We start from the raw sequence: 21,577 nt of genomic DNA, 5'->3' as shown, positions 1-21,577 counted from the left end.
GAACTACAAAACCGACAGAGGCATAGGCCTGAGAGACCTGGTTTCCAAATATGGCGGTTTTGTCGTATTTGAAGTAGTATTTCAGATTCTCTGCCAGGTAGCGCACCATCACAACATATGGGGCATCAGCACAAGAATAAATAATAGGCCTACAAATCAAGTGTTCTGAAGATCTGTGATACCTTGGTACTTTGTCTTAATGGGCCACTTCTTTCGGTAATGAGTAATCTATTGCTTTACTATTTGAAATCTAGTAATCAGATTAAAGTTATTTATTCAAATCACTGTGCATAATTATTTTTCTTTTGTGATGTAATTTTATTTCTTCTACACGTCTCGGGGAGCGACCTCCGTTTCTATGCAACAGATGTCAGCAGCGACAGAAACCTAAACAATGGAGGGAGGAGAGAAATGCAGGTAGAAAGCTTAAGTTATTGTATTCAAACTTATAATTTTGCATATATTTAGGGAGATATTCAATAATAATAATAATAGTAATATTAATATTTTCCTGTAAGTATAAACAATAAACACAACAGGAAGACAACAATAACAAAAATAAAGAAATAAATCAACTCTGATAACACCCAGGAGTTTTTCCCCCTCTTATTCAAGTCCATTCTTTTATTTGCAGGGTGATTAATGGTCTATCAATCAATAATCTGACTGTTTTTAGCCCATGATCTAAGGCAATAGGTCCAGAAAAGCTGCGGTGACCCGGTAGACATACTGGGTTGAACCAGGAGGTGGGACAAAAAAACCTGACCTAAATAAGGTCATAAATAAAAACAAAAATTACCATTTAAAAAAGGTTAAACTGCTATCCAAAACAACTAAACATTTATTAAATATATATATATATTCCATAAAGAATTTCTCAGGAATTGTTCAAATGAATTTCAAGTTATAGATCAAAGTAAAGATGCAGATCAAAGGCCAATACAGGCAAATAAAGGCTCTTTATTTGCTTATTTGCTTTAGTCTACCAAGTGCAGCGGTTATGCACAAGCCTTTTTTTCTTTTTATTGTTATTACATGGCAAGACAAATAGTGGCATAAAGGAGCTTGTTTGTGTAGAAAACGGGTGGTGCAGGTTTATTTTAATTCACAGCCTAATAGTTTCGATTGACTTAGGAAATTTGTCTCGTGATGACACCAGACTGGCCGCCTCGGCCTCTGCAGGAATCCTTTCAGTGACAGAAGCTCCATTGTTTGTAGATCACTGTTGCGACCAGCTCCACTGCACGGCGCCGCGCGCCGCGCTAGCTAACTGCATCTGGTTGCTTTACACAAGATACAAACAGGAGGCCATGAAAAAGGAAGCAAGAAAAACATGCAAGAAGCTGAACACAGTCAAAACTCTGCAGCCTGGGTTTCACTTGAGAGAGCATCATGCCAAAGAACAACAAAAAATGTAAAAAAAAAAAAACTATTCAGTTTAGACTTGAGAAAAAGAATCGCTGACGCTCCAGTTTGAAATTAGAACATGTTGCAGATTGTCTTGGTGTGATTTTCAGTATTTTGTCGTACTTCATTCCTTAGTCTACGTTGGTTCCTGTGTTATTATCCAATATGTTCTTTTGTATTATAAAAAAGCAAGTCATTTACATAACAATTCATCGGTAAAGTTGAACTAGTTTAATAAATTTCCAGTTTGGTGTCCCGATTCAACTGAACCATATCAGTTTTATTAATAGTTTCATAACAAGTTATTAATTGGAAGTATTAATAATTACATAAGCCAAACATTGGCATTCCCTAAAGTAATTTCTAGTTAATTTTGGACATTTCTTTCTCTTATCCATATCTCGTTCAGTTCTTTTTCAGTCAAATGGGTCACTGATGGTTTAAAATGTCAGTTGTTTGTGTTGATTTGGATGTCTTTACTTGAGCAATGAACCAGCATAAACCCTTCCATCTCATGTGTTCTTGTTTTTATGTGGGTTGAAATGACACAAAGTAATTTCCAGCTTTACCACATTCCTTCTTTATCTTGCAGACATTCTGACGATCAGGATGTTCACAAAGAGATCGCAATCTGTGAATGTAAATATTACAATCGGTTTGGTTTTAGTGCTCCAGTGACAATCAAAGACAAAGACGTTTCATCATACCAGCATCGTTCATAAAAGGAAGGCAGTTCAAATACTGGAACTCTTTACCTAAAGGCATTTAGTACCAGTAAACTTCCTCACTGGACCTGAGTTTACATTCTGGTCCACGGTCGCTGTGAGTCGTCCCCCCAGATCGCCTGATTCAAATGACAGCATGACTCCCTCTGTGTGACATCAATCAGCATTGCTGCGTCTCTCCAGCTACAGTTGATAATCTTCACATTGAAGGTGTAAACCACAAAGTTATAGCTTCTGACAACATATCTAATAATCAGATTCCTTATCAGCATTTTTTTATCCTCAAAGTGAAAAAAAAGGGGAAGAAAAAGAGCAACTGGAAAGCCTTCAAGTCTACTCGTTCTCTCCTAATTGCATGTTTATGGAGCTGCTTCCAACCGATTGTCAGTGAGTCAGAGAGTTTCGTCTCTGCAACATTCAACGTGCAGGAAAACATCCGAACGCCAAGCAGCAAGACCCCATGCAGAGGCCTGAACCCAGAACTGATAAGATGGGAGGATTTAGGGCTGGAACAAAAATGCAAAGTAGAAAACTGAGTTTGAGTTTAGTTTATATTTAATGAAAAAAGGGGGTGGTTGGGGTAGAGGGAGGCTGGGGGGAAGTTGCTGTAGGAACAATTGGCAGCTGGGGAGGGAAGCAAATGGAAGGCCGAGCATAGAGGAAATCCAACAACATACAGAAATAAATAGCAAATCTTTAAAACAAATCCAATATTTCAACAAGAAATCACTGAACTTACAGACAGAATAAGGTGAAAATAAAGGAAATAATCAAACTGAGAAATCAAAACCCAGAGCAAGTGAACAGCTTGGTGCAAAGCAGCAGAGCTGCCAGCTTTCACTACATGCAGAACATTCAATTAAATCAAGGAATAAAATTGTTTCTTGTGGAACAGGAAACGTTTTAAACCTCTTCAGGTTGTCAGTGAATCTTTAGAATAAATAAATGGTGGTTTATGGAATATGAACCTTCACCTTAAAAAGAAACTAAACCTTAATTAAACTCAAGTTTTTACATCTGAATACCCCAATAATCAGAATGGGTTCTTATATAATGCTTACATAGGAAGACATAAGGTTGTACAAAACTACTTTGTAGCTGCTTAACTTCATAAAACATGTTAGTGCTCTCTACAGTTTGTTTTATCTCCCTGGTTCTCTCAATCTTGCTGCTCACACAGTTTCACGCAGAAAAGGTTAAATCAGTTAAAAACTGGTCTTACTGAGGGAGCTTTGAACAAGAAATTCAAAAGAACTGGGGACATGTAGGCAACAGCTGCCCTGTAGCACATAACTGACCAGCAGGGGGCGTATATACACAAGTGACACTGTTGGCCAACAAGTGATAAGTGCAAATTGATATTTATCCTGAGAAATGTAACTAAGTGCAGAAATGTTCTGGTCAATCCCGACTCTTTGAAGAAATCTCCAAAAAGCTCCTTGGTAACAGACTGTTACGATCATTAGTTTGCAAAACTGACTTAATCTATTTCTGTTCTACATTGATATTTTACTCACTTCTTTTGTACAAGACGTCACAAGGTGTGAGTCGAGTAGCGACCTTTGTCTTTCAGTCCCATTTGCCACTTCAATGTTTTCCTGACTGCTGTGACTTCCCACCAAGGGGACAAGTGTGGGACAGAACAACATCGATCATATTCTTTATTATGGGAGTCTGCGGGTGGAGGCTGTGTGGCAGGTGGTGGGCCAAGCACATCTCCCAGGCGTCCAGTACCTGGACGTTCACCCCTTTGAATATTTCCCTGAGGACCTTATAACACTGGAGGGCGTACCAGTCACTGCTGGTCCATATCTCATTGAGAACTGACCCTTTGGGATTGGAAGTCCTGATGATGACCAGCGTGTCTGGAGCTCTGGTCAGCAGCTGCACCCTGCCCTCTTTATGTTGAGCAGACGTCGGATGTAGACCTCCATGGGGAAAGAGGTGAAGTGTGCCCAGACGCTAATCACTACGACGGTGTCCGGGCCTCCGGCCACAGTTCTCAACTCGGTGGCAATGTGGCGCGTCTCAATGGCCAGCATGGGGGTGTAAAGGATGGGGGTGCCGTGGCATCGGTACGTCAGTAAGATGTTGTTTTTGTAATCCAAGGCCATGTATGGTCCTGCCTTCCCAGGACTTTTCAGGTCAAAGATCTTGAGATCTGAAATTATAGGAAAAGAACAGATTAGACTGCGGCGTGACGCGGCCTCAGCCGTCGGCGGACATTTCTGCCACGTGTCTACCTGGGGTTGTTGCAGTTAAAAATTCAAAAAATTGCCTGACGGTGGAGTCTCCATAGAGGTGGACTACTTTCCCTTTCAGACACTGGGTTCTCGCCGAGGCGTTGTTAAACTGACGGACTGTGGTGCCGTCTAATGCTCGCCACGCTCCCTGGTAGTAATAACCAGCAGGTTCAGCCTTCACAACTTCACTGGTCCCATCTGGAAGGTAAACGGGGAGGTTAAAACTTTCTTTCGTCTCTGATTGTAACTATTCACCTTTAACCTTCGCAAACATTGGCTTTCACCAGTAACTTCTTTACCGTGGCTTCTGTTACTGATTGATCTTCTGTTAGCATCGTAGCTTCATGCAACGGCTTAGCACCACAATGCATTAAAGATCTGCTGCTGTTGTATCAACCAGAAGACCTCTGAGGTCCTCTGGTTCTGGTTCTGCTCTGCATCCCCAGAACCAGAACCAAGGGAGGAGAAGCAGCGTTCAGCATCTATGCACCACAAATCTGGAACAAACTACCAGAAAACTGTAAAACAGCTGAAACACTGACTTCCTTTAAATCTCAACTGAAAGCCCACATGTTTAGAGTTATATTGGAATATAAGCAATTATGAATGTAATGATGGATCTTGACTTAAATGTCATTGTTGAGTCTATGTTGGATGACTTTGTGTTTCGGTGTTTATGGCGTGACGCACTTTGAAATGCCTTGCTGCTGAAATGTGCAACACAAATAAAATGGGATTGATTAATTGATGCTAAGATTCAAGAGATTGCTTCACCTGGATAAATAATGTCATTTGAAAATGACATTAGTAGTGTAGTGTTTCCAGTTATGTTTATTTCTTCGTTATTTTATCTCCCTACGTTTAGGTCCGTTTCTTTCGTGGTTCCAGTTAAGTTACTAAGTCCTTCTAGCTTGCCCCCACAGTGTTCCTAGCTTTTCCTATCTGGTTACTTTAGGTTGAGTTCTGTTACATCTGCATCCATGAGATGTAACAGAACAAGACTGAAACAAGAGAAAAAAGGATGTTTTGATGACGACAGATGGACGTAAAGTGACATTTACCTTTAAGTTTGGGTAAAATGTTGATGCCGAAAGGCCCCGATGACGGAATGGAGACTTTCATGTTGACGCCACTGCAGCAAAGATGAGCAAATGGTAAAAGTGTCATGGGATGTGATGCTGTGTCGCAATCCTAGTACCTGCCTTTTCTTTGTCCCGTTGTTGCTACAACCTGCATGTTTCTTATTCCAACTGGGCCTCCATTTTCAAATTACACTCAGCAACTGAAGTCAGTCGAAGATGAATTTACAAAACCTCAGAAAGAAACCAATATGCCTCTCTTATGATGAAGTCTATTGGCGCTAAAAGACCATTTGTATCCAGCATCATGTCTCGCGACTGACGTGCAGAGATGGTATCTTCTTTTCTTTGTCTGCTTTTGGCATTTTTTTCTCACACACCAATCTTTCAGGTTTGTCAAACATCCATTCGTGCCTGAGGTCTTTCAGACCCAAAGTCATTCTCTTTTTAGTAAGGAATGTTTTGTTGTAATACTAAACTGAAAACTTAAAACTTATCTGACGAGACATTCTCCGTTTGGCTGGGGTCATTTTGTACAAGATAAAATGAAAATGAACAGCAAAAAGTTCCACTTTGTCTTGTCAGACTTCTTGCAAAAGGATTTGAGCCCACACTTTAAGTAGGCCAAACTAAAACCGTGATTATGGAGATTTATTTTTGAGCCACTTAGGGTTGGGCTGCCTTTCCCTACTGCATTACCCACATAGGGTTGGGTATTTAGCATTCCCAATAATGATCCAGTACTCTGACAAGAAGGGCGGTGCACAAACAAACATTACGTTATAAACTCCAATCCAACTTCCCTTTGAGGCAGGCCAGACCGTTACGCAACACCTCTAAAACTCAAACTGCAACACAAATCATCATAATGGATTGTAGGACTTCATTATGATGAAGGGAAGTGGGATGTGTTTGCCAAGCTGATGAGGATTCTGCAGAGCCAGAGTGGTTGAGTCCAAATGTAACGTCGCACTCACCGCTGAAAGAGCTGACTTTCGTTGGATTCTGGTTTGAAATGGAATCCTCCTTTGGAGTGGGTGATCCTGTTGTCACAGCTCAGTTTCTGTGGCTTGTAGCAGAACCAGGGCTCGCCCGTGTGCAGGTCAGTGTAGTTGCACAGCTTCTCTTTGGGACCCTTGAGGCACACGTTGCACATAACCGTCTCTGCGACGGCGCCTGAGCGAAAGACGCTAAGAAAATGTGCTCTGTCTGGATAGTCGTGGGTCACTTTTGCCAAGACTGTGATCGCCTCACTGGGGTGAACCAAGGACACCTTTTCAGAGCAAAGACAGAACAAAAAACAGAGTTATTAAACCAAACATTATTACAAATTACATTATTGTATGTTCAGGGGTGTGAAAAAGTTTTTCGCCTCCTTATTCCCCATTTATGGATCGTTATTCGTTTATGAGAGTTGCATAAACGGAAACTGTATTTAAGGGAGAACACACAAAAACAAATGTATTTCTGACTGGAAAGCCAGCTTCAAATGTTCACATTCATTTCTATTTCTTATTCAGAGCTTTTTACTGTGCTGCCTGTGGAAAAGCGAAACCAAGGTGATCCACATCCACATCACTGCAACCCGTGTTGTAAAAGCTTTTGAGTCTCACCTCAACTTCTGCGCTTCCTTCCCAGAGCAAAGCGAACACGGCGGTGTAGGAGCCGTTGCGGTGATCCAACACTTTCCCCACCACGCCTGCCAACGCGGCACGGTTCTGCAGCCGGGCGTAGAGCAAGTCTCCTCCAGACTTCCTGGGGCGACCGCGGAAGTCGGAGACTTTTACCAGAACCTCCAGCTGATCCCCGACGTGCCAACTTCCCCCTCCTCTCCGCGGCAGAATGGTGAAGGAGCTGCGAGCCGGATCGCTGGTGTCGTCCAGGGAAAAGTCAGGCGGCACAGGCGGCGTTTCGGGCCAGGCGATGGCCTCCTTCAACATGTTGACCTCTGTGGCGTTTTCAGGTGACGCCGAGTGGAAGGAGCAGACGCTGGCTGGCTCAGTGGGATGTGACGGAGTGATGGTTTCGGGTACCGGCGGCATTGTGTCAGTCGTCTGAGGCAAAAAGACAAATTTTGTCTTAAACTAGAAGAAAATTTACAGCTTGTACACATAAAGTGCCCTGCAATGACAGTTTCACTTCAAAAATACTGATTACTTTAGGAAGTTGAAGTCTCCATGTGAGAATGAAACACGCAGCACTTTTCATGTGGCATTTCCTGTCCTATTGTTATGGTGACAAGACTGTTCAGTTTCTCTAAATGCTTTTCATAAAGATGTTCCAATCCTCTCTGTCTTAAAGTCAAGAATAAATATCTTTGTGTTAGAATAATTATGTTTTGTTATCATTCTTACATTGGTAGTTGTAATAGATTTAGTATTCACATCCCTGAGAAAAGCTCTCATACTTGTTAGCTACAGCTGTGTACAGACCTTGAAGCTGTAACCACTTGTATCTTCGGGATTCTCCTATCTGCCTCCCTCCACATTCCTTTTCTACTTTCTACTTTGTAATAAAAGAGAAAGCCCTAACAAAGGGTCTTCAGAGCGCTCAGTGAACGGCTGGAAGCAGCAGTTTGCTGGGTTCTCTCCTTTTGCAAAAACTTTCATAAAATTCACTTGCGTTGTCCGTTTGTTCTTTTATTTAGATTCACAAATACCTATCATTTTGCTTTATTGTTTTGTCTTTATACATTTTAGAAATTCTGAGTAAATTTAGAAAAATATTCTGATCCACTCTCAAACAGATTTAGACATATAAACCCTCCTGATTCTTTGTAATCTCACTGAAAGCTCTGGCTATAGCTAAATGATGCTAACATGAAAAAGCTCAGATATTCCAAATAGGACGACAGGTTCCTGAGTTTTTTTGTTTCGTCTCTTTCTTTGTTCTGCCCTGGCTCCCTGTGGTCTGTTTTTTTTTTATGTTTTTTTTTATTAGTATTATTTGTCCATTGACAAATTGCAGGTGGAGCTGATTAAAACAACTTCCTGTGGAAAATAAAAGAATAACAAAGAAAAAAAATCAAGGTGATTTTGAGCTGAGATTTTAAACAAATTTGAATCAGGAACACGGTTCTGAAAAATATTATGTTTAAGCTGATAAATTTAGCTTTACCTGTTTTTTGGAAAGTGAAAATAATTTTTTCTTTTGGTCACTGTTTGATCCTTTTTCAACTGATGATATGAGCATTTTCTTTTGAACTTAAGATAAGGTAGACATGTTGATTAAAAAAAAAAAAGAAGCAAAATGGATGGAGCATGTACATACCTTTCTGAAAATGCAGAGTTTCTGTGAAAGCAAAAGACAACGCATGAGTCCAAATACATCCCATGAACAATTTATGAATGTGAAAGCTGCAACAGGTTAGGTGAACAAAAAAATTTTACACACCCTCAATCCAAAGCCCAGTCTTGGATGTGGAAGTGCAGAAGAACAAAGTAAAGAAATCTCAGTCTTGACAGAAGGGTGGGACAGTAAAACCAGAAGATTTGCTGCCAGCGGGCAAAAGGGATCTCAAGATATTGGCACAAACAAGATGGCAGCAAGAGGGTTGGAAAATGAGAGTTAAGATTTTCACCAAATTACCAAGAGAAGTTAGTAAGAGACAGTTAGAAAGACAAGGATGAGATGATGAAAATATGGGTTTTCGAATTGGCAAACCTCAACTGACAGAACCACTTCTTTGTTCTCATCACAAAGGGCAAGTGGAGCCCAACTTCCTGACAGAATGACAATAAACAAATTTCTCTCAGGTCGTTGTGGGCGGCACCGTGACGTGGGCATAGTGATCACGTGTGTTTCTGAGGCTGTTAATATCGACGCAGTTTTACTTATCGAACGGTTAAAAATGACCGAGAACAGCGTGAAGGATTTCGTTGAAGTGTTTCAGAATCGGTGCAAACGTTTCCCTTTTTGCCTAAATCGGAACACGGTCACCCTAAGACAGCGGTTTGGAGCAGAAGCAGGAGAAAGTCAAATGGTGCTTATGAAATTAGAGCAAATGAACAAAACATGCCAAGCGCTCACCCCGTCGAGTATGCAGCTGCTCTGATCGCTGACGTCCATGTAGTACAGCATGAACGACACCACGGATAAAGCCATGAAGAGAAGGACGGAGCTGCACTTCACGAGGCAACGGTTTCTGGAAGCTTGGCCTTCGTTTAGCAGGGGTGTCTTGATTTCACTCTGCATTAAAAGACAAACGCATAAAAACACAAAAAACATTCCCTTGTACATTTCCAGTCTGTTGGCGTGAGGAATGCATGTGTTGAGGGGATTTGACAAACGGATCATAAAGAAACAAAGGTACTGTGTTCGAGCCAAGCCATGTTAGTTAGTTAAACAAATGCTGCCATTACAATGCATTTTATAAGATGCACAAAAATTTTTCTTCCATCCTTTCACTGCCCTTAAGACTCCCTTCAAAAGAAAAGCATCACAACTCAAACAGGAACACCATTTGAACACTGCAGTCAACATTTTGTCCACATACTCATACCAGTCAAAGTTTGGACTGTAGAGTATGGGAAATGTCGCCATCTGGTTAGTTGGGGGAGACTACGATAAAAGCCTGGGAATAGTACAGGAGCACAGAAGGAAAAAACGGTAAGTTCCCGGCCAAAACGGGAGACTCGACACGTCTGCGTGTGTCGAGTCTGCAAATAGGTTCTTGTATTTAATCTTAACCTGGTATCATGTTTGTTCAATATAATATGGAGACGATCTGGCTCAAACAAAGAGTCAGATTCACATGTTATAATGTCGACTTTAACTCTTCATTTAGTAGTTGTTTCTTTGAGCCATGACTGGTGTGATTAGGACATATTTTTAACTTAAGAATGTTTTAAAATGTATAGATTGTGCTAATTACACACTCAGATGGTCTGCTATAGCAGTGGTCCCCAACCTCGGGGTGCGGACCGGTACCGGTCCGAGGACCAATTGGTTCCGGGCTGGACAAGAACTAAGAACTCCGTTTTATGTATTATTTGAGCCTGGAGGAGCTTTTGTTTTGAAAATCCTTCAAGTGGATTCTCTGGGTTATGTCATGTGCGCCAACATTGAGCCACCAGCAGCGAAATGAGTCAGAAACAGATCAGATTCTTTGCAAAGTTTCTTTGCAAAGGGAAAAGAGACAGGAGGATGGATTCATCCCGGTAGGCTGCTCCCACAGTCCAAGCTGCTCTGCAGGATAAGGTGACCAATTCGCTAATGAGGCAATGAAGCGTTAAACTGCTTCGCCACAGAGAGACCATAAATACCTTGTGCATTCTTGGTCTGATCAAATGACCAATCTATAAAAATATTAATGACTGAGAGATCTTTGTTTGCTTCGGGATGCATGTTTCTTTCATTTCTGGAGGAGCAGGAAGCGCAACAAATTGACAACAAACAGAGTTTGTCTGTCCCTGGTAAAACATCAAAGGCTGAGTTTAGAGTTTATGACCCAAAGACACAGGATCTTGAGAACTACGCCTGAGGACAACAGCTGCACAGAGATAGGAGAACTACAACCCTCCAATCACACGTCATACGTCCTGAAAGCCTATTCTTCTACCTAGACTGTAAAGTTTTCAGTATGAAACTATATGTAGGTCAAGTTTATAGAATGTTTCAGAACTGCGATTGAAAGATGATAGTTTCTCAGTCACAATGCCACAGCTCGGTTGATGTCCACATCAAAGTGTTTCGACGTGAAACCGTTTCATTTAGACACACGTCGCCATGACGAGTCAGGAGGCGGAATAGCAAGTGTGGCAACCAGCACTGACCAATGACGTTTCTGAGCATCCCACACATATGCTACAAAGCGCCACCTATTTACCCAAAGCTCTGCTGTGGGGCTTTTGATGCACAGCTCTACAGAACCAGGTGACTCTGAACCCATCCAGGTCCTGAATGAACACTTAGAACAGATGAACGCGTGGATGTGCCACAGCTTTCTCCAGCTGAACTGAAACAAAACAAAAGTTATTGTCTTTGGAGCAAAAGAGGAACAATCTGGAGTCAACGAACATCTTCAGCTGCCGATCGGTCCAGAAAATTGGGTGTAGTGAACCAGATGACTCTGAACCTTCAGAGTAACATAAAGACAGTTACAAAGTTGGCCTTCTATCACCTGAACAACATGTCCAGGATTAAAGGACTAACGTCTAGGCAAGACCCATCTTCGTTGCATCCGTTAGTGGAACAGTGTCCTCAAAGGCATGCCTAATAAAACTTATCTGATCTGGAACGCTGCTGCTCGCATCCTCACTAAAACCAGGAACATAGACCGAATAACACCAGTTCAAAAGTCCTTCAACTGGCTCCTTGAAGCTCACAGAAAAGGCTTTAAAGTACTTTTGTTAGTTTATAAATCACTGAGCGGCTTAGCACCACAATACATTAAAGATCTGCTGTTGTTGCATCAACCTTCTAGACCCCTCTGGTCTTCTGGTTCTGGTTCTGCTCTGAGTCCCCAGAACCAAACCCAGAGAAGTAGCATTCAGCTTCTATGCACCACAAGTCTAGAACAAACTTCCAGGAAACTGCAAAACAGCTGAAACACGGAGTTCCTTTAAATCTAGACTAAAAACCTTGCTGCTTAGAGACGCTTTTGAAACATAATGAGCAACATATTCGATGTGCATTATTTTGACGATGCCACCCGTGTTTCAGCACAAAGATGGCACAGACAAAAAGTGACTCTTAAAGCCGTCTAGTGTGTTGTGCAGTATGTTTGCAAATCTACTTTCAGCAATCGTTGAATAAAGGAGTCTTATAACCAGTCAACATCTGTGCTGTTGCTGTAATTTGATGGTTGTACTGTAATGAGTCGAGATAAAAGTATTGTAAAAAGTATTGTAAAAGTTGTGGAAGACCATACCTTTACTGGTCAACCAGATGAACCAGATAACCTTTAAAGCCCTACCTGCAGGTTGGGCTTTAAAGGTTAAACCCCAACCTTTATAGCCCTATATACAGGTCGACAGCATAACACAGTTGTGATGTAGACTGTATAATAGATCCCTTTATTCAGTCTAAAAAAATCAGGTGATTGCATGGGATATACCGGACTATAGTCAAGTATGTGCTGTAGAGGGAGTGCGTAACTGAAGTTAGGCGGAAAAAATCTGAACAATCTCAAGAAGTTACCACCTCAAAACCCTTTAAGTTTCAGATGAAAAAAAAGAGAGAGAGAGAGAGAGACAAATGAAGCAATTTTTGGGTCTTTTTTTTAATTTACCTTTGCTTTGGTTCCCATCGCCGTCCTCACTTTGTCACGTCCACAGAGCTGTATGCGGATCGGTGCGTGCGTCTCTGTCTGCCCCTCCCTCTTTCCTATCAGGGTGTAACCAGCTCTTACAGCCTGTGGGTGTATCAGGCAGAGCTTCAGCACAAGACTTTCTGCTGCAAGAGCTGCCAGATTGGTTTTGCCTTCTCGTTTGCATTCCTGGAGTTCCTGAAACTTATCCCCCCCGCTCATTCCTTGGACTTTGGTAACCTGCTTCTGCCATCCAACCATCTTGTGGTGAGACCTTCCTCTTTGAATCTCCTCACCACTTCCCTGCTCAACTTCCTGAAACTTTTTACCCAAACACTTTCTTTACAACTCGCTGCTCAATTACGTGCAGCCCTTCAACGTCTAAGCACATTTGTTTCATCATCGTGATAATTCAACAGCACAGGCAAGTACAGAGAAATGCTTTCCATATATGGTAACTCCAACAGCTTAGCTTTACACAGGATGTTACTATTTTTGAACACAGCTGCAAAAGCGTCTGCACATTGTTACATCCACCAGGCTCGTTTTGTGGGGTAACATTAAAGGAGACCACATGAGGATTACCAAATTAAGTAAAAATGTAATTTATTAAAGTATACTAAAAAAAATAACACCTGACAAAAATACCTGAAATGAGAAACCAAAATAAGTTAGTGAAAAAAAGCTGTAACTAATCAGAAATAAGCAATTGCAAGACAAAACCCAATAAAACCTGATCATAAGATACAAAGCCAAACCAAATGGAGTTCTGAGGGGAGAGATTCAGCTTGAACAGGGTTAACTATTTAAATTTAAAAAAATTAAGAGTGCTTTTTTGACACTGGATTATACCAAGTCACAAATCACATTAGAGTGATAGTGGTACCATATTGTTTTCTTTATTTTATTTTTATTTTTTTATGCCAAGTCGAACATAACCTCTGTGCTTTTTTGCAGTGGTGTTAACATGAAGGTGTACATTACAGCTTGTGGAGCTGCCAACACTACAGTTTCAGCAAAACAAAACACCCTTTAGACACCCTTTAACGCTGATGCCATATTGAATTCTTAAATTAGTATAATTTTGTCTGCACAACATTTATTTAGAGAGAAATGCACCATCAGTTTGCCGTTTTATTTAGTAAATAAAACCAATATTTTAGATACAGCAGTTCCAAAAGCTTTGCTGCAAGAACATTTCCAAGCAGATGGATTTGTTTTTTTATTATTGTTTTTAGTTTCCTTAGTCCTCTCACTCTTTTTTTGTTGTTGTTGTTTTTTTTTAAAAAAAACTGTGCTTCAAATAATCAAGAGGAAGTTGCAAATGTTCTGATGACTGAACCCTCTGGTTACTTCTACAACGGTGTCTGGCGATCACTTGACACACAGGCTGTCAGTTTGACACCTCCGCCAAAATGAGCCGCTGCCTGAAAGGCAAGGTGCAAATATCGGAAAATCTGGAAGGTGTTTCGGCCCTTGTCAGGCTGCTGATGATGCTGAAGACAGTGGAAATTAGGTAAAATTGCTCTTTTGCTACTTTCCGAATCGGAAGCAGCAATCAGAAGCCGCTCGAGGACAGGACCGGCGTTTCCTTCTGTGCAGTCCCATTCTGTTTGGGATCCTTCTCAGAGTGTGCAGATTATGACTGGTTTCAAGCACAATGCGAAGGAGAATCATTATAATACCCTTTCACAAATATATATACAGTAAATTATAACGAACAGCATTTTATAAAACCAAAGGGTCTTTCTTGGAGCATTTATATGTCTTCGTCCATTAGGTTAGCCATTTTGAACTTCATAGAAATGTTTGTTTTTTTCATTGCTGTCAATAATGTCACATGAGATCAGTTTTTTGCAACCACTTCATTTGCATCCAGCGATGCAAAGTCCAGCTTGTCAATAGTCATTTTATCTACAGCCTGAAACGTTTACATCTCCCAGGATACAGAAATAGTTTGAGGGTTTATATCACATTCAAAGTGTATGATTTGTCAAAGTTCTTACAGTTTACCAAGGCAATTAGAATGAAAATCATTAACTCTTAAAACAGAATGATTGAATCATTTACCGATGCGGAAGTGGAAATTAAATCTTATCAGTCAAGAATGAGTGTCATGGTTAGCACGCACTATTGCTTTACAAGGAAAGAGGGTGGGCAAAATAAACAAGAGAGAGGAACAGCAGAGACGTGTGGCCGACGATGCAGAAAAACGCCAAGGTAAATTAGAAAGATTGACTAACATTTCTCTCATCTTTTGAAAGAATCAATGCCACTTATTGTAGATTTAAAGAATACTGAGCTGTTATTCATTCTGTCGGGAGAAGAGGATTTACCAGTTCTTATTTGGAATGATAGTCGCTCTTGAATTTGAAAAAAATGTAGGTTGTCAAACAAGATTGTTTCTCCATCTTCTGGCTTGCGATGTATTTAATGAAATAAATAATGTGTTTTTAGCCAACCTCAGGAAGAAAGCTTGTTGCTTTCAGAATTTCGCCAGCAGAAGTGTCCCACTTGTGGTTTCCAATATTGAAAACCACAAGTGGGACTTGTGATAAAAGTTTCATGAATCCCAAACAATGCTTTAAATAGTCTGCTGTTAGTTGGTAATAATTCAGTCCAGGTTTGACGGGTAGAGGTGCTGTACAGTTATAACTAGAGTAGATAAAAAATTATGAAGCTGGTGAAAAAATTAGGCGACATTGACCTTTAAGGAAGTTTCAAAAATCAGATGAAGGCTTCATAAATCACAAAGTTGGTTTTAAATCTTCTGCTATTAGAGCAGAATAATCCAGTCCAGGGTTGAAGAGTCTAGATGTTGTAGTTTTATTTTTTGTTTTGTTTTGTTTTTTAACTACAATAGATTAAAGATGCAGAAGGCAGGGAGAAATTAGAAATTCCTCGCCAGCTTTTTAATGATTCGGAAACCAACTTCAGCTTCGTTGCGCGAGAGCCTTCAAGCCTGGAGTGACGCAGAAGAAACTGCGTGTTAGTTCAATGTGACGAGGCTCCAAGCCACAAACGTAACCCTAACCCTCTTTTGGAGAAAGCCATAACAATGATATTTACACTAAAAAGAAAACGCAAACATTTAACATGGTGTCAATAGCTGTTTTCTAGCTGCGCAATTTGTTGTCATTTCAATTGAAATTCACAATTATTCGTCTTACTAACAAAACGTCTTCATTATTAATTCCACGGACCGTCACATCATTCCTGTGTTATCCCCACACCTGTCAAGTCTCGCGTTTTTTCCGGGAATCTAGTGTATTTCACCTCCGTCTCCCACTGTGCTCCGTATTAGGATTTTCTCGGAAGAAACGTTACTGACGTTACTGGCGTTACCTCCCCTCTTACGTCAGTAATACCCACGGTGACGTTACCGTGTGGTAATTAACATATCGGTTAGTTTGACACATTTCTTTTGAATGGGCTTACACGCTTTTTTTTTTTTTTTTTTTTTTTACCTATTTGTTGTCATAGTTTTCCTGACCTGCCTCGTCTCGTATCGCTCACTTTTCTCGGACTCCAGTTAGCTAAAATGGCGCTGTTTATACCCTCAGTGATGAGGGGCGGGCCAAGGAGGACTGAAGAATTTTATTGGATAACCCCAATGTCCTTCAAAGACATCAACCAATGGGCTTTCGCCCATCTATATATAAAAAAAAATTCCCTTCTCACCCACCGCGGGTGGTTCTTATCCTCTGAGCTCGGGTCCTCTACCAGAGGCCTGGGAGCTTGAGGGTTCTGCGCAGTATCTTGGCTGTGCCAAGGACTGCACATTTCTGGACTGAGATGTCTGATGTTGTTCCTGGGATCTGTTGTAGCCACTGCTCCAGTTTGGGGGTTACTGCCCGAGGGCCCCGATGACCACAGGCACCACTGTGGTCTTCACCTTCCAGGCCCTCTCCAGTTCTTCCCTGAGGCCCTGGTATTTCTCCAGTTTCTCGTGCTCCTTTTTCCTTGTTGCAATCACTTGGTATTGCTACATCTACCACAACGGCTTTCCTCTGTTGTTTATCCACTACGACAATGTCTGGTTGGTTCCATTACCATTTTGTCTGTCTGGATCTGGAAGTCCCACAGGATCTTAGCTCTGGCGTTCTCCACCACCTTTGGGGGTGTTTCCCACTTTGATCTCGGGGTTTCCAGTCCATATTCTGCACAGATGTTTCTGTACACTATGCCTGCCACTTGGTTATGTCGCTCCATGTACGCTTTCCCTGCCAGTATCTTGCACCCTGCTGTGATGTGCTGGACTGTCTCAGGGGCCTCCTTGCACAACCTACACCTTGGGTCTTGTCTGGTGTGGTAGATCTGGGCCTCTATTGCTCTGGTGTTTAGGGCCTGTTCCTGGCGGCCAGGATGAGGGCCTCTGTGCTGTCCTTGAGTCCAGCTTTTTCCAACCATTGGTAGGATTTACTGATATCAGCCACTTGGGTTATTTGCTGGTGGTACATCCCATGTAGGGGCTTGTCCTCCCATGATGGTATCTCTGGCACCCAACCTCCGTTCCCTGTTGTCTGAGACATTCACTGAGCACATTGTCTGTTGAGGCTTTGTCCCTGAGTATTTATGGATCTTAGTTGTTTCGTCCTGGACAGTGGTTCTCACACTAACTAGTCCTCTGCCTCCTTCCTTGCGGCTCGTGTACAGTCTCAGGGTGCTGGATTTGGGATGGAACCCTCCATGCATGGTTAGTAGCTTTCTAGTCTTAATATCTGTGGCTTTTATCTCCTCCTTTGGCCAGCTAATTATTCCAGCAGGGTATCTGATTACTGCAGGGCATAGCTGTTTATCGCACGGATTTTGTTCTTGCCATTGAGCTGGTTCTCAGGACTTGCCTTATTCGTTGGAGGTATTTAGCTGTGGCTCCTTTCCTTGTGGCTTCATCAAGGTTGCCATTTGCTTGTGGTATACCTAGGTACTTGTAACTGTCCTCTATGTCTGCTATTGTTCCTTGTGGGAGTGAGACTCCTGTGCGGATCACCTTCCCCCTCTTTGTGATCAGCCGACCACACTTCTCTATCGAATGACATCCCAATGTCAGTGCTGTAGATCCTGGGTGGTGTGGATCAGTGAGTCGATGTCTCGCTCACTCTTGGCATACAGCTTGATTCATCCATGTAGAGGAGGTGACTGATGTTGGCCCCATTTTTGAGTCGGTATCCGTAGCCAGTCTTGTTGATAATTTGGTGAGGGGGTTCAGGCCTATGCAGAACAGTAGCGGGGACAGAGCATCTCCTTGGTATATGCCACATTGATGGACACTTGTGCAAGTGGTTGCAGTTGGCTTCAAGGGTGGTTTTCCACAGCTTCATCGAGTTTGCAATGAAGGCTCTCAGAATCCTGTTGATGTATACATCTCTAGGCATTCAATGATCCAAGTATGCGGCATTGAGTCATAGGCTTTCTTGTAATCGATCCAAGCCATGCACAGGTTGGTGTGTCGGGTTTTGCAGTCTCGGGCAACTTGTGCGGTCTACGAGGAGTTGGTGTTTGGCTCCTCTGGTGTTACACCGATACCCTTCTGTGCCGTGCTCATGTGTTTATTCATGTGTTTGCTTATCTTGGCCGCTATGATGCCTGACATGAGCTTCCAGGTTGTGGAGAGGCAGGTTATTGGTCGGTAGTTGGGGGGACTGGATCTTTGATGGATCTTCTGGATTAGGATTGTCCGCCCTTCAGTTAAACCATTCAGGGTGAGTCCCACTTTGTAGCAGCTGGTTCATTTGGGCTGCCAGTTGCTCATGGAGAGCAGTGAGTTTCTTTAGCCAGTAGGCATGGATCATGTCAGGCCTGGTGCTGTCCAATTTTTCATGCCTGAAAGTCTTTCTTGAACATCTTCACAGTGATGGTTACGGGGCTTGCTCAGGGAGGTTGCTGTGGTCTTCTCGTAGAGATCAGCCACTGTGCATTGCTGTTGTGGGACGCCTCCCTTTCCCATATGCCTTTCCAGTATTGTTCAGTCTCCAGCCTTGGTGGGTCTGCTCTGTTGTTATTACCCTGCCATTGAGAGACACCTTAGCTGGTTGAGTGGAGAAGAGCCGGTTAATCCTTCTGGATTCATTCTCCCTTGTGTATCTCTTTAGGCGGCTGGCCAAGGTTGGAGCCTCTGTTGGCAGTTTCAAGTGCTTCAGGTATGGGCATCTGCCTGTACTTTCTGGGTACTGGTCTTTTCATTGTACCCTTGTGGAGCTCTGACAGTTGGCTCACTTCCCTCCTTGTTAGCTTGATTTTAGCCTCTAACCGTCTTTTCCATGGTGGGTATTGGGTCTCATGGTTGCTCTTATAGCCAAGTATCTCAAGGATCACTGATGCTGAGTTGTAGATCAGCTCATTGGTTTCTGTTATGTGTTGGTAGGGATCGTTCTCAATGCTGCATTCACATTCTCAATGAGACTTTCTGATGGTACTTCACTCAGCCGTTGTAATTGGCGCCGGGGAGGCCTGGTTGTCATGATTGTCATTCGGGTCATGATTCTCTCTCTCAGTGTGTCTTGTTCAGCTCTGTTTCGCTCATTGGGGCCGTGTATCCCCTCACTGGGTGGGGACTTAACAAGTCCCCACCCTGACATCCGGGTTCCTCCCTTTTGCCGTAGCATTTGTGTTGTATCTCGTCAATCTCAAGTTGTGATAGCAGTTGCCGTTTGCGGATGTTGGAACACTGAGCTACTAGTTGTTTAGCGCTTAGTGTTGACTGGGGATGTCGAAGTAACCATTCCTTCCCCAGTCTTTGCATGTAACCCCTCTGACTAGGGTTACTTGAGTAGTAGCATCCAACAGATCCACATTTTCATCTCTCGCCCATTTCCGTCTTGTTCCAGTAGCCCATTTGTCATCAAGGTGCTCTGGTTCCCCAACACCTGACGCAGACCTGTTTGGCCGGGCGAAGTCTGAGCCGGCATGTACGCAACTTAGTATCTCTCATGGTATGAGGTAGGCAGTAGCTTGAAGGGTCTTTGCCTAAGGACCTAGACTGGATTCAAACCCTGCCCTTCTCGGGTGATATACTGATGCCTTATGTATTGAGCTATCCAGTCATATATATATATATATATATATATATATAATATATATATATATATATATATATATATTCCTGCCCTGGACAGAAGTTCAAACTGAATGCAGCTTTTTTTTTTTTCTGTTCAAATTGTCAACCCGCTACACTGGCTCCAATTTACCATTGGAGCAGCCACTGGCCTGATTTCCATTCCTGTTTGTTGCGATATGAGCCATTGTTCAATAATTGGTCCTATTTCTCCCTTTGTGTCATACTTTCAGAAATTACACCGCAAATTTAAAATGACAGGTGAGCAAAGAAAAAATAAACTTAAAGAATCTCGAATTATAAAAAGCAAAGTCAGACGGACCAATGAACTTACTATGGTGGCGGCAGCCATTGTTGTTGTGGGTAGCAGCTGGTCTCTCACTGTAAAATTTTAAATCTCTTCTTTTGGAGGGGAGCCTTTCCTGACAACAATGAGACATCAGATCTATTTCCTCGTTCCGAAGGAGCCATCAACTCAGAGGAGGAGCTGAACCGACGAATGGTGGAGACCAGTTGACCTCAAAGCGTCCTCATCTTTTGGACAATGTTGTTCCTTCTCTTCAGCCCGGCTTCCAAGCCTGTGAGCATATTTTATAAAAAGTTGGCAAACAGATTGCAACACAGCAGACAAAAACCCAACCTTGCCTTGCCTTATCGCCTCGGGAAGGCCGGGAAAACTGTTGGGCAAAACCACCCAGTATGGAAAGCTGGAAATCACAAAAAAAAACAACCAAAAAACAACAAGAAAAATTTTTTTTTTCTTTTTTTTAAAAAACCGATTTCATGTAGTTTCAGAAGAGAAACAAAATATATATTTTGGTGTTTTTATGAAACCAAACATCAACACAAATCAACTCTTGAACTGAATTACACCTTTTGGGATGACTATAATAAAAAGTTGTTGTTTTTCTTTTTAATTTAAAAGAAATAAACAATGCTTGAGAAAAGTATCATCTTGCTCCGTTGGGTGTAGACTTAAACCTCAACATTGGGACTTCAGATAGAAATAGAAAGCGATATTATTGTTAATATGCAATAAGCATTTCGGCGTGTAAGTTAAATTTAACTTCTGAAATAATCCTCTTTTAAAGATTACGATTTATCAAGATGCTCCAGCACATTTTACATATTTATGTATTTAGTTTTTTTTCCAATTTCAGCCTCCTCTGGACACCCGCTATAGTTTGATTGAATTGTAATGTAAAAAATATTTCAACATTTCATAAAACGTGTGCTTTTTTTTGTTTTTGTTTTCTTCTTGCATTAGTGTGACATGTTGTTTCTGACACTAGAACAAAACACTTCACTATTCTTTACTTTTTCAGTTCCAAACTGGGGGAATAAAAAAAAGAAAACTTAACTCTCTTGTTGTAAGTTTTGTCTTCTCTGAGCAGCCAAAAGGAGAAGTTCTGCAGTCAAACGCCGACTGTTGGTTGATGCGGTCCGGTCTGCACCAACTGTGTATACTCCCTGCGTTTCCTTCCTCTGTGGAAGTTTGTCTTTGTTCTTTTTATGAGTGCTCTTGTTTTTCTGCTGTAGTCAGTGTTCTCACGTCACACTGCAGGATCACAGCAGGGCTTTTGGGCAAAGAGTTGCAAAGCATGAAGCGGAAAGATGAACAAAAGGAGTTGGCTCCTTGTTGGAAACTACGATGAAACGAAAAGTCAAGATTTAACGCCAAGTATCTCTGCCTTGTTTTCAGCCGTGAGCTCACACAGTTAGAACAATCACTGATGGGGAATGGACACTTTTTCTTATTCATTTACTGATGTGTCTGCTGTTTTCATACTGGTTTTCTGTTAAAGAAGTTTCCTGACAAT

The 21,577-nt window shown here is 41.9% G+C and overlaps 1 pseudogene; it reads right to left on the bottom strand.

Annotated features, from left to right (window-relative positions):
* Window positions 1–606: 606 nt before the first annotated feature.
* Window positions 607–20,137, bottom strand: LOC129376244 (NXPE family member 3-like; annotated as a pseudogene).
* Window positions 20,138–21,577: the final 1,440 nt, after the last annotated feature.

The sequence above is a fragment of the Poeciliopsis prolifica genome, unplaced genomic scaffold (assembly GCF_027474105.1).
Source record: "Poeciliopsis prolifica strain line A6 unplaced genomic scaffold, Auburn_PproV2 SCAFFOLD042, whole genome shotgun sequence".
Lineage (NCBI taxonomy): Eukaryota > Metazoa > Chordata > Actinopteri > Cyprinodontiformes > Poeciliidae > Poeciliopsis > Poeciliopsis prolifica.
Note: the sequence above shows the minus strand (reverse complement) of the source record. Positions and strands in the feature narration are given on the sequence as shown.